Here is a 12,488-nt window from a genome sequence, read left to right as displayed (position 1 = left end):
GGTGATCTGCCCACCTTGGCCTCCCAAAGTGCTGGGATTACAGGCGTGAGCCACCACACCCGGCCTACTCCTTTATTTTCTTAATAAACTTGCTTTTACTTTACTCTGTGGACTCACCCTGAATTCTTTCTTGCACGAGATCCAAGAACCCTGTCTTGGAGTCTGGATCTGGCCCCCTTTCCTGTAACATTAATTTCTCCTTACCATTAGCATGCTCAGTGATCATATTGCTGAGGTTTTGTTGTTTGTTCCCATTTGAAGTTGTTGTTTAAGGACCCTAATTCTAGTTTGGAGATGCATTCGAAAGGGTCTTCTCTATTGCTTTTTCTCCCAAATTTTTAATCTTAATTGAGTTTGTCTGTGTGCATTTGCATGAGGAACTAAACTATTGTTTTCATATGTTAATGAGAGACTGAGGTTTCTTAGCCCTGAAGAGAAGGGGCATTTTGCTCCTCCCAGCTGAAAGGCTTCCTTGGGTGACTGGGGGCCCCATGGGAGTGTCTGGGAGGTTGACCACCCCATGATGTGCAGCGGCCCTGCAAGGGAATCCCCAACAAAAATAAATTTAAAAATGGCTCATCTAGGTAACTCATGTAAGGGCTAATCATCGGGTGTTTTGAGCCCTCTCTGAGGTCACAGACCTCTGGAGGGACGAACTGAGACATGTAAAAGGGTGGAAACTACTCAGTGGTGACACACTGTGGAGTCCTGCCCACAAGCAGCACATGTTGATCCACCACACAAAAACCGTAGATCATAGCTCAGTTCCTCCTTTAAAAAAAAATAAAAAAGAAAGAAAGAAAGAAAGAGTGGGAAACAATCTAAGAATGAGGAGAAAATAAGGAGAATGACCCCCTTTTGAGCAATCTGTAGGTTTTATGGCACCTCTACTTGCCAAAGTTTATGTAAAATGGAAATAATATGGTCTTTGTGCACATGATTGTAAGGGCCAATTTTGAAAGATAAAATAAGTTCAGTTTCTCTATAAATTAATCATTAATATCAAAGTCTCACTGATGGAAGACCAGCATATGGGCCCCTGTGAGTATTAAGGTTTTCTTGAAGCATTCACCAACTCCTTAATAAAGGTTAGAAAGGTTATAAAAGACTTATGCAAGCTATATCTTATGGTCAAAATTAAAATTTTATAGATTGTTTATAAAATTTTGGAAAACAAATTTAATTGTCTTCATTCTGTTTTTAATACTGTTTGGAAAATCAACCCTCCTCTCTCAAAAAATAAAAGTTTTCACCTTTTTAAAAAAATCTTTGAGTTATCCTTTTGGTTAAATGAATGACTTATTTTACAATGACCTGTGATCTTATTTTGTGATATTGAATGTTTGAAACCTTTGATATTTGACAAACTTTCCTAAATCAAATTATAAATTATGTTTTTGTTTCTGACCTAATTAATCCTTTAAGATATTAGGTTTCCTAAAGTCCAAAAAAAAAAAAAAAAAACCATAATTTCTCTTATTTGGCACAAAAATTATACAGGAAGCATTGTCAAATATGAAATGGTGATGTGTTTTCTTTGGGCATATGGTATAACTATGTTATTGGCATATGTTCCAAAATTATGGGAAACTCCTATAATTCTGATATAACTCAGTGTATGTTATCAGTAATAATCATAATTGCTATGTTAAAATTATTGTGTGCCAACAAATGTTTTTGTCAATTGTGTCTTTGACTACGGTTGCCCTAAAACTTTTTGTCATCCATGGACAATTGTTGTCTAGTTTTGGTCCTTTTTAGAAGGAGGTTTTATAATCAGCTGTATGACAGGTGCTCTTGAATGCAGGTTTCTGATAACTTTGGAGACAGGAACATCAGAATAGAGATGAAATTTTCAGGACTCGTGGAGACCTAAAAAGTTCATGAATATCAAGCAGAACAGGAATTAACCGCATGGACTAAACTAATCTTTTTGACTTTTGCTTAAAATGTTTGCTTATCCTTTGTCTTATTTTTCAGAGTCTCACAACTTTTCTTTTGAGCTATTGATGGCTTTAACAATTTAGTATACTCCCATGAACAAAATTTGGAGCATATTTGTTGTTCTCTACCTGATTTCTCCAGTATTTGGAAACCATTTGTGAGTATTCTTAAATTATGGCAATACAGTTATTTGCATAAGTGCAATAAGAATCTGTTTTCTTTTGTAACAGGACACAACTGGAGAAACTGGTTATTTTGCTAAGGCTTTGACTGGAATGATGTGCTTTCCTTTAAGGAATCAGACTTATGGAGCCAATAAAGCCTTTGGAAAAACTGGCCTCATATTTTGTGTACACAGTCCCTGTGCAGGGTTTCTGACCTGTGGTTAGTAAAGCATGTCATTTACAGACAGGTCTAGAAGCCCCAGGTTTATCTTGGAACCTCAAGAGAAGAGGAAATTCACCCAACTCATAGATACTTGATGGCACAAATCCATGGCTGGGTTCAGCTTTAGAAAGTCTTATCTGAGATTCCTTTTAGGGAATAAAGTTCCATCAAAGCCAATTTGTCTCTCACCTACCTGTGACCTGGAAGCCCCCAGGGGTCAGGGTGGAGGGGGTGGGGTGTTGTGAGGATTTCCTGAGGCTGTGTCACAGGCACGTCCTCCTCAACCTTGGCAAAATAAACTTTCTAAATTAACTGAGACCTGTCTCAGATTTTCAGGGTTCACAGGAATTTTGTGGAGGGAATTTTTAAACTTTTAAGAGGTTTGCAACAGAGCAGTGTTTTCCCATAGAAATATAATGCAAAGCATATGTAACTGTAAATTTTCTTGTAGCCAGATCAAAAAAAAGTAAAAAGAAATGGAATAAATTGATTTTAGTAATATACTTTGTATGACACAATATATCTAAATCATTATTATTTCAATATGTAATCAATATAAAAACATTAACGGAATAGTTTACCTTCTTTTTTTCTGTACTAAGTTTCTGAAATGCAGTGTGTTTCTTACATTTGCCAACATGTTTCAATTTGGACTAGCCATGTTTCAAATATCCCATAAAGACATGTGGCTCCTGGTGACTGTCCTACTGGACAGCACAGATCTAGGTCCATGGTCCTAAACTTTAGCCTCCCCAGAGCTTCTGATTTCCTGGGTCTGGAATGGAGCCCAGGAATTTGTATTTCTAACAATTTCTCAGGTGATGCCTATGCTGCTTGTCCAAGGACCACAGTTAGAAAACCCCTGGTTTAGACAAACAAAGTGCTTCTCTTTACAATGGATATACACTTTTGATGTTTCTTATTCATTATTGTGAAACAATGGTCTTTGTGCAGTGAAGCTGAGACTTTCTGGATAGACTCCAAATGATCCTGATTTTCTCAGTCTTCATGCAATGTTTCCTCCACATCATTATCTCATTATTGGGCTCCTAATGTTTATTTGGATTTTTCTTTTTTAGGGGAAGAAAGGGTGTGATATATTTCCTCACCCATCGTGAGGGTCACTGCCCATACTCCTGTAACGAAAGACAGACAGGTAAATGAGAGAAAAGCGTAACACATTTATCAAAGTTTTATATGACATGCGAGCTTTCAGAATGAAGACCCAAAGACCTGGGGAAAACTGTCTATTTTTATGCTTGGGTTTGATGAAGAATGGGCAATGGTGTAGAAATGTGACTGGACAAAAGGGTATGACCTAATGGGAACAGACTGATGGGGAAACCCAGCAAAGCCTGTCTGTTCCAAGTCTTCTTGGCCTCTCTATGTAGCATTTCTTTCTCCTGGGTATGGGGCAGGACCTCTCTGGAATGAGCATCTTCCAGGGAGAAGACAGAGAGAGTGCCCTTTCTAGGTTTTATGGCTTCCTTTGGGGGATAGGGGTTCTAGTTTCTATGTGCCCCCTTGGGGAAGAGGAATTCTGGTTTCTACGACCCCTTTTTGGGAGAGAAAGAAGGACAGGAGACAAAAGGACAGGAGAAGGTCGGAGAGAAGCATTCCTTTGGAGGCTGCTTATGAGGCCTCTCAATCTCCTTTAGTTCAATGTACTCAGCAGGCCAAAGCATCATATTTTGGGGTACTGTTTTCTGAGTCCCAGTGCTTTCAACAAAGGTGCTTCTACAAATTTTATTGAGTGTATATAAATATTAATGTAAGAATAAATCAAAGGTAGTGTTTCAGATTCTTGTGTTATTATAAAGGACATTTAGTGATAGGACACAATTTCCCAATGTGTTAGATCTCAGAGGCATACATATCCTTACATTTTCCTTTTGCAGTGTATCCACTGGCTACTGAACTCATGAATGTATCTAAATCTTTCTTGAAACTATACATTTGTCAACATGTATCATAATTTTTCTAAACTTATTAATTGCATAAAGTAGAACTTTTCATGTTTCTTAAAATTACATCTTTTAATCTCCAAGAGGAGCTTTCTTAATTTTATTATTCCAGGATTTGGTAAACACATCTATATCTAATGTACAGACACTGCTAATTTGCCAACTAGAATGTGCCTGGATATCTCCTTGGAAACTTTCATTAGGGTCTGATTTCATTGATGTTTATCCATTGGATTTATCTAGCTATCTCCACAAGGGATTACTTTTCCAACTTATGCCATGAAAACTCACATTTTTTTGCACAAATTGGTTTGGTCCCATAACAATCATCTGTTAGTACCAAAGCAGTTATGAAAAGAAAAAAAAGAGGGTGGGGGGCGGAATTGCATTTCAGTCTGTTGGAAAAGGACACAGGCCTGGATATTCTTGGAAGCCAAGAAGACAAAAGTTTCTTTTCAATAGATGCAAAGAAAGACAGTTCTTTATTTTTGTGTAACCAAGAAACAAAAGTTTCCTGTTGGTAAGATGTTCTGGAATGCAGCAGGGGCCATTTTCTCACAGTCATCCCCAAGGCACAAGGTTTCTATCAACCCCAAATACAGACGGGCTTGGATGTGTGTGCGAGTCAGGAACACAAGGTCTTCATCAGGCTTCCCTTACAGAGGGGAAGATTATCCAAGCTGGAGCAGTTCCCAAGGAGGACAAAGTTAATGGTTTAAAAATATAAAATATAAACAGTTTCAAAATGTAAATTAAAAATTTATGATGATGCTTTCCATAAAAAATAATGAATTCAGATCTTTCGTGGTTTAGAGACGCTCTGTAAGAATAGGACTTTGGACTTCAAAATGTGTAGCATATGAAACAATATATTTCAGTTATTTTTTTGCCTGAAAACTTTTTTTTTTTTTTTTTTGAGACAGAGTCTCACTCTGTCACCCAGGCTGGAGTACAGTGGTGCAATCTTGGCTCACTGCAACCTCCACCTCATGGGTTAAAGCAATTCTCCTTCCTCAGCTTCCCAAGTAACTGAGACTACAGGTGTGCGCCACCACAACCAGATAATTTTTGTATTTTTAGTAGAGACAGGGTTTTGCCATGTTGGCCAGGCTGGTCTGAAACTCCTGATCTCAAGGGATCCACCTGCTGCGGCCTCCAAAGTGCTGGGATCACAGGTGTGAGCCACTGTGCCCAACCCTGAAAGCTTCCTAAATGATTCTCGGTAGACCCAGAATATTCATTTTAGAGAGTCAAACATATGGAGTTTCCCAAACATTTGTTATCAGTTATTTTTTTAAATAGTAAGATCTAGTTACGTGAATTAGTCAATAAGCATTTGCTGACTGCCTACTATGGGCCTGACTCTTACTAGGTCTTGGGGATTTAAAGATGAATAAAGTGTAGTCGCTTACTTTGGGGAGTGTATACTCAAGTGCCAGAGAAAGACATATAAGCAATGATTACGAAGCGAATTTTTCAAGAATACCAAATGCTTTGTAAAGTGCGGGAATCAGGGAAGGCTTCATAAGGAGAAATAATTTGAGCAGGGTTTTGCAGGCAATGAGAGATGAAGGTAGGCTGAGGCAGGGAAGAATGGGAAGAAGAGTGAAAAGTGTCCTGCATTTGGGCTGAGGGAACAATATTCTAATTCACATAATTAAAAATAAACAGTTTATCTGGGGACCAGCAAGTTTCTGGCATTGGTTATTATAAGATGTTGGTTCAATCAATTGAGGTAGATCCTGGGTAGAGGGCATGGGAGTTTTGAGAGCACGGGATCTGGGGATGAAAAGAGTCTCAAGGGAGGGAGACAGGTTGGGAGGCAATTGCAGTGGTCAAGAATAGAAATGATGAGGTCGAATGAGCTAGCATCCTCATTCTCTACTCAGTATATCAGCAGGGACCTGAAACATTTTGAATGTCAAATTCATTTAACAATATATTTTAGCTAGTCAGCAATCAATTGGCAGCTATTTATTGATTGTTCATCATGTTCCTGGAGTCACAACATTCTGTGATTATAGTAATGGAAGTCACCCATCATTGAAGCTAGACATTTTGTGCATATTCTAATTTTACCACTTATTGTTTCTGTCATGTTGGGAAAGTTACATAGACTCTCTGAGCCTCAGTTTCCTCATCTCTAAAATGGAGATAATGACATTTACATCACAGAGTTGTTCTGAGGGTTAAGTGAGTAAATAAGCCCAGCAGTACCTGGTGCTAATGTGCTCACCCCTGCACCTGCCCTAACCCCTTGCCATGCCTGGGTGTGAAGTGTGGTTTTTCTATGACTGTTTATAGGCTTTTCATTGAATTTATTTACATAACCTTTAAAATTCTGTGGCATCTCTGGGGAAACGGGAAACATATGTGGGATGGTTTAGTTGAGGTTTGCTCTATCTAGTTCGTTGATTTCTAGCCCAGTGACTCTTAGCCGTATTATATATTGACATCCTTTGGAAGAGCTTTTAAAAATTATGATTCTTGGCTCTCACCACCTCCCACAGCTTAGAATCACTTCTAATTCATTTAAAGAAATTCCTCTTAAGAGCACACTGATTTGGGGCCATTGTGTTAATTTTTCACAGAGACTACAGTCACTGATCTCAGAAAATCTGAATGAGGTCCACAAGATGCCCTTTCATAATCTGTGTTAAATTTGCAGGATCATGTTGAAAATTTGGAATAACATTTAACTTACCATAAGACTGTTCCCTCAATACCTTTTAGCCTAAGTCAGGTTCATTGTGAGAGATTTCTTTTCTGGGTCATAAAATGAGCTAAATTTTTTTTTGGACAGAAATCACATACTACAATTATTTAATTTCGTTCACTTGCAATGACTTTAAGAGTTGGTATTGATTAGCTCCCGACCTCAGGTTATCCACCAGCCTTGGCCTCCCAAAGTGCTGGGATTACAGGCATGAGCCACAACGCCCGGCTGAGATCGCACCATTGTACTCCAGCATGGATGACAGACCAAGACTCCATCTCAAAAAAAAAAAAAAAAAAAAAAAAAAAAATTAGTATAGATTAAAATACTCTATTTCTGGGCAAGACACAGCTCTGTAGATGTTAGTAAAACATGAGACTGTTAGAAAAACAGATAGTCAAGCTACTATCGTTATTGCTGGAAGTATTTAGATTTTTCATTATGTTATAAACATCTAGAGTAGCTCCACAAATTATAACAGAACTCTTATGGAGTCGCAGTTAAGAGTATCCAAGAAAGTGTATTGTCAGAATAAGCCTTGGAAACCCAGAGAGCATCAATTAGAAAAGGAAAGAAAACTTTGCCAAAATTCAAGGTTGGGAATTTCTAGTTAAGAGGAATGCTGAATGGTTCTATAGAGAGTGGAAAAAATGTTAAGCATCAAAAAGAGACCTGAACCTGGTCTTTGTAGGGTCCAGCCCCACGGGGCTTAGCGGGTGTTCTCCCCGTGTGCGGAGATGATAGATTGTAATAAATAAAGACACATGACAAAGAGATAAAGAGAAAACAGCTGGGCCCGGGGGACCACTACCATCAAGAAGCAGAGACCGGTAGTGGCCCCGAACGGCTGGGCGCGCTGATATTTATTGCATACAAGACAAGGCGGGCAGGGTAAGGAGGGTGAATCTTCTAAGTGATTGATAAGGTCAAGCAAGTCACATGATCATAGAACAGGAGGCCCTTCCCTTTGAGGTAGCCGAAGCAGAGAGAGAAGGCAGCATACATCAGTGTTTTCCTCTCTATGCACTTATCAAAAAGATCAAAGACTTTAAGACTTTCACTATTTCTTCTGCCACTATCTACTAAGAACTTCAAAGAGGAACCAGGAGTACGGAAGGAACATGAAAGTGGACAAGGAGCGTGACCACTGAAGCACAGCACCACCGGGAAAGGTTTAGGTCTCCGGATGACTGCAGGCAGGCCTGGATAATATCCAGCCTCCCACAAGAAGCTGGTGGAACAGAGTGTTACCTGATTCCTCCAAGGAAGGGAGATTCCCTTTCAGAGTCTGCTAAGTAACGGGTGCCTTCCCAGGCACTGACATTACCGCTTGACCAAGGAGCCCTCAAGAAGCCCTTATGCGGGCATGACAGAAGTCTCACCTCTTGCTTTCTTGGTCACTTCTCACAATGTCCCTTTAGCACCTGACCCTATACCCGCTGGTTATTCCTTGGTTATATTAGTAATGCAACAAAGAGAAATATTAAAAGCTAATGATTAGTAATGTCTATACTAATGATTGAAAATGTCCATGATCATCTCTATATCTAATTTGTATTACGACTATTCTTATTCTAACTATTTTCTTTATTATACTAAAACAGTTTGTGCCTTCAGTCTCTTGCCTTGGCTCCTGGGTAATCCTCCACCCACAGGTCTTGGTTTTCTACCAGGGTGTAAACTTGGGAAAATCACATGACTTTACTGAGCACTGCCTTTAAAATTAAGGTATCTTCAAGATCTCTTCTGTCAGTAAAAGTCATGATAGACATTTAAAGTAGGCAAAAGAGATGCTTGGGTGCTCTTTCAATAGGAAGTTGGGCATTGTCCAAGGGAGCCTTCCAAGGTACTGTGATTCTTTCGGGGCTGTGAACCATTGATTGTCTTTGATCTATTTTGCAACTCTGTAGACATAGATAGAAAGGGTGCCTTCAAATCATTAGTTTATAACTTGACTGAGTGGCTACTACAGGCAGGAATCTACTAGATCTTGGAAATGCAAAGATAAATGATATGGGTTTCTGATCAGTTCCTACCCTAAAAGAGATATATATACTCATTAATATTGAGTCTTCCTGCACCTATTCCCCTGCCATCCCCCTTCCTATCCAGGAAAAGGGAACGGGTCAAAGAAGGAACATTATGCAAAAAGGCATGGTGGGCATGAAAAGAACCTTGGATATTTTGTAGTTAATAAGTCTTGTGTGGTTGGAGTTTTGAGTTACTTGCAAAGACCAAATTTAATGAGGCTAAGTGGCAAGATTTGGCTATCCTTTTTTAAGGTCCTTGTATTCTGTACTTGGGGGAGGGGATCTTACATGCTGCACGCAGCAGGAAGTCAGCAGGGATTTTTCAGCAGGAAAGAGACATGATGTGAACTCTACCATTGATATCAAAGATGAGCAACAGAGGATGGAGTGTGGGCACACTCATCCAGGTGAGAGTGGATAGATTTTTAACTATGGCAGTAACTGTGAGGATAACAAGAAAGGGAGGGGTTGAGCAACATGTTTTGAAATGGAATTAACAGGTTTGAATTAGAGAGAAACACTGGAATTGTGAGAGAAAGAAGTACAGGCTGATTCCATGCTTTCCAGACTGGATGAATGGTAGCTTCCCTAGCTGCAACAAAGAACATAAGAAAAGCAAGGAGTGAGGGCAAGTGGGGTGAGTCGGCTATGAGTTTAGGTTTAGACATGTGATTTGAGCAGCAACTTAGTTGTGAAACTAATTTGAGTTTGCATAATTATTTACAATGTTCAGGAACCCTCATATATATTTGACAGTTGTGAGTTGATGAGAGTGCTAATGTCTTAGTGCATGAATGTGAGTGAAGCAACACGTGTGCAGTTCTCAGAATAAAGGCACACAGGTTGTTTTTTGATTTACAGTCAGGGCTTCTGTATATCAGGCTTTCCTTGTTGATGGCTCTGTGTGAAACCCAAAAGCCCCCCATCTATGGTACCTTTTCCAATGGTTATATATGATTTCTAAAGCCTGTTTCTCATGGTTATAACCTTGAGGCATTTCGAGTGTGGGTATACTATTTTCAAAGTTCTATGTTCCTTGAGCACAAAGACCAATTCTATTCATCATGGTATCCCAAGCCTTTAGGACAGTGTCTTTCAGAGTACCTAATCAATAAATATCATCTGGATGAATGGATGTATGATTGAGCATGCTGAAGTCAGTAAAGCTTAGGTAGAGCAGTATAGTTGTAGTATTGACAGATTGCCCAGAAGAACCCCAGAACTTAAGTGTTTGTATTCTTATTGTGTCCTTCATTGTGCAGAAAGCTCGCATCTCAAAAGATCTTCTTGCCTTCTTCCTATGACCTCAGCCCTGTGATAGACCCACTGATTACCTCTGTCACTCTTGAAATGTAAATATCATCCCCTATTTATGTGATCATGGGTTAAGGAGGCTTATAGGTAACTAGTCCTGAATGCATGTGGATGTCTAAAACCAGACTATCTCGATGTCAAGTACCTGGAGCTACTGCTGATTACCAGCAGGTCCTGTTTTTATCTGTAGTCTCTAAGGGATATAGATATGTTAGTAGGGCACTCAATATGTTTGAAATCCTTAGGTGACAAATGATTCTTGTATTGTTTTATACACTTTGAGCAATCTCACAAATGTATAAATCATCATGACATTCCTGAGTATGAATACAATAATATATGAACAGTACTCAAACTAATGATAATAAAAATTAACTCAAACATGAAATTATCTAAGAAAATATACAGATAATATACACCAACCATTTCTTATAATAGCTATAAAAATAATAATTACATTATCTTAGTACTTATAACATGCCAGAGACAGTCAGTTTTGCTATAATGTAACACACACTCCCGAAAACTACTGCACTATGCAAAATTGGCAATAAAAATCACAGGCTTTATGGGGAAAATGAGTTTAGGGTTACAACAGTCAAAAACCTCACTAGTTACACATTAAAAACAACAACAAAAGAGGAACATAATAAAATGGCAGTAGTTTGTTACACATGTTCGATGGTTAAGAAAGGCATAAACGCTGAAATAAGTATCCATTTTAACTTGGAAAAGAACTGATGCTTGCCTGTGGAAGTGAGTATCACAAGCTGTACCTTGTGAGTTACTGTGAAGGGATAGAAGGAGGGTTAGCTAAACTGTGACGGGAAGTTGTAGCACCTGATGAGGATGGGGATGGCTCACAGCACACAGTCAACTGAGGTAGTTGGTAGGTGTTTGAGATGTGTGCATGTGCGCATTTTGTGCATTCTCTGCATGACCCAGTTCAACTGGCTGCAGTTTTCTGTGTTTCCAACAAATGAAGGTGGCATCAACAAGCATGGAAGTCTCATTGTGCTCAAATTGTTCCCTAATATATCAATTTCATTAGAACAAATTTGCATTTTCAAAACAAGCATTCTAGTAGAACTGATTGTTCTAGTTCAAGTGCTTTATTTGTATTAACTCGTGTAATACTCCCAACAGTTATTTTGGTTTGGTACTATTATGGCCCTCATTTAATTGATGAGGAAATTAAGGCAAAGAGAGGTTAAATAACTTGATCAAGATAAAAACTTACTAAGTGACAAAACCAGTGTGCTACTCTGCCTTCCAACATATTGTATTATGCTAATGACATTAATACACTTAATAAGATAAGTGTTTCTCCCAGACTTTTGAAGTTAGATTTATTTTGGAGAGGTTCACTTTAAGTAATTCTTAATATCTAATAATTATCTTACTTAAATCTCTGATGTAGTTTTAGCACATTTTTCTGTTGTTATCTCCACTGTCAAGGTGGGAAATATCAAGCTATCATGTCGTGTTAATGCCCCTTAAATAACTGAGGACCAGTTGAAAGCAGTGTAGTCAGTCTTTTTTAGTGCTCAGCATGTACTCAGCACCAAGCTTGACTGTCTCTTTCATCATTGATAATTATGCTAAAAGTTATATTCAGTGAAGTCTAATCAATGGGGTTCCAATCATAATGTAAACATGCTGTGCTCCATTAGCATTAGAAATGTTTATTGCCTTGTGTATTTCATTAGTGTCCCTGGTTCCTCCTCATTACACAAACTCTTTATGGAATAGAAATATTTAACATAAAACATCTTGAATGCTTTCTGTTTTTGAGGAGTAGCTTTTTAGATTGCTAAGTAGGCACTTAACCATTCATATCCCATGGAGAGTTGGTTGCACATGTGAATGGCTGAATAACTAATGACACTTTGAATGGGAGTTTTGGCACAATAGTGAGTAAAAGCTGACTGTGAGGTGCCGGGTGGGAAATGGTTACGGATCTCTGGCTTTAGAGCTGGTTAGACCTAGGTTCAAATCTTGTCTCCTCCATTTGTTAGCTGTGTGATCATGGGAAAAACACTTCTCTGGGTTTCAATTTCATCTATAAATACCTTTGTCGTATTATTGTGAATTAATTAGCTAAATTATGTTACACACATAATATATAATAGG

Source organism: Macaca fascicularis, chromosome 8 (assembly GCF_037993035.2).
Source record: "Macaca fascicularis isolate 582-1 chromosome 8, T2T-MFA8v1.1".
In the NCBI taxonomy this organism is placed as follows: domain Eukaryota; kingdom Metazoa; phylum Chordata; class Mammalia; order Primates; family Cercopithecidae; genus Macaca; species Macaca fascicularis.
This window is presented reverse-complemented; position numbering follows the sequence as displayed.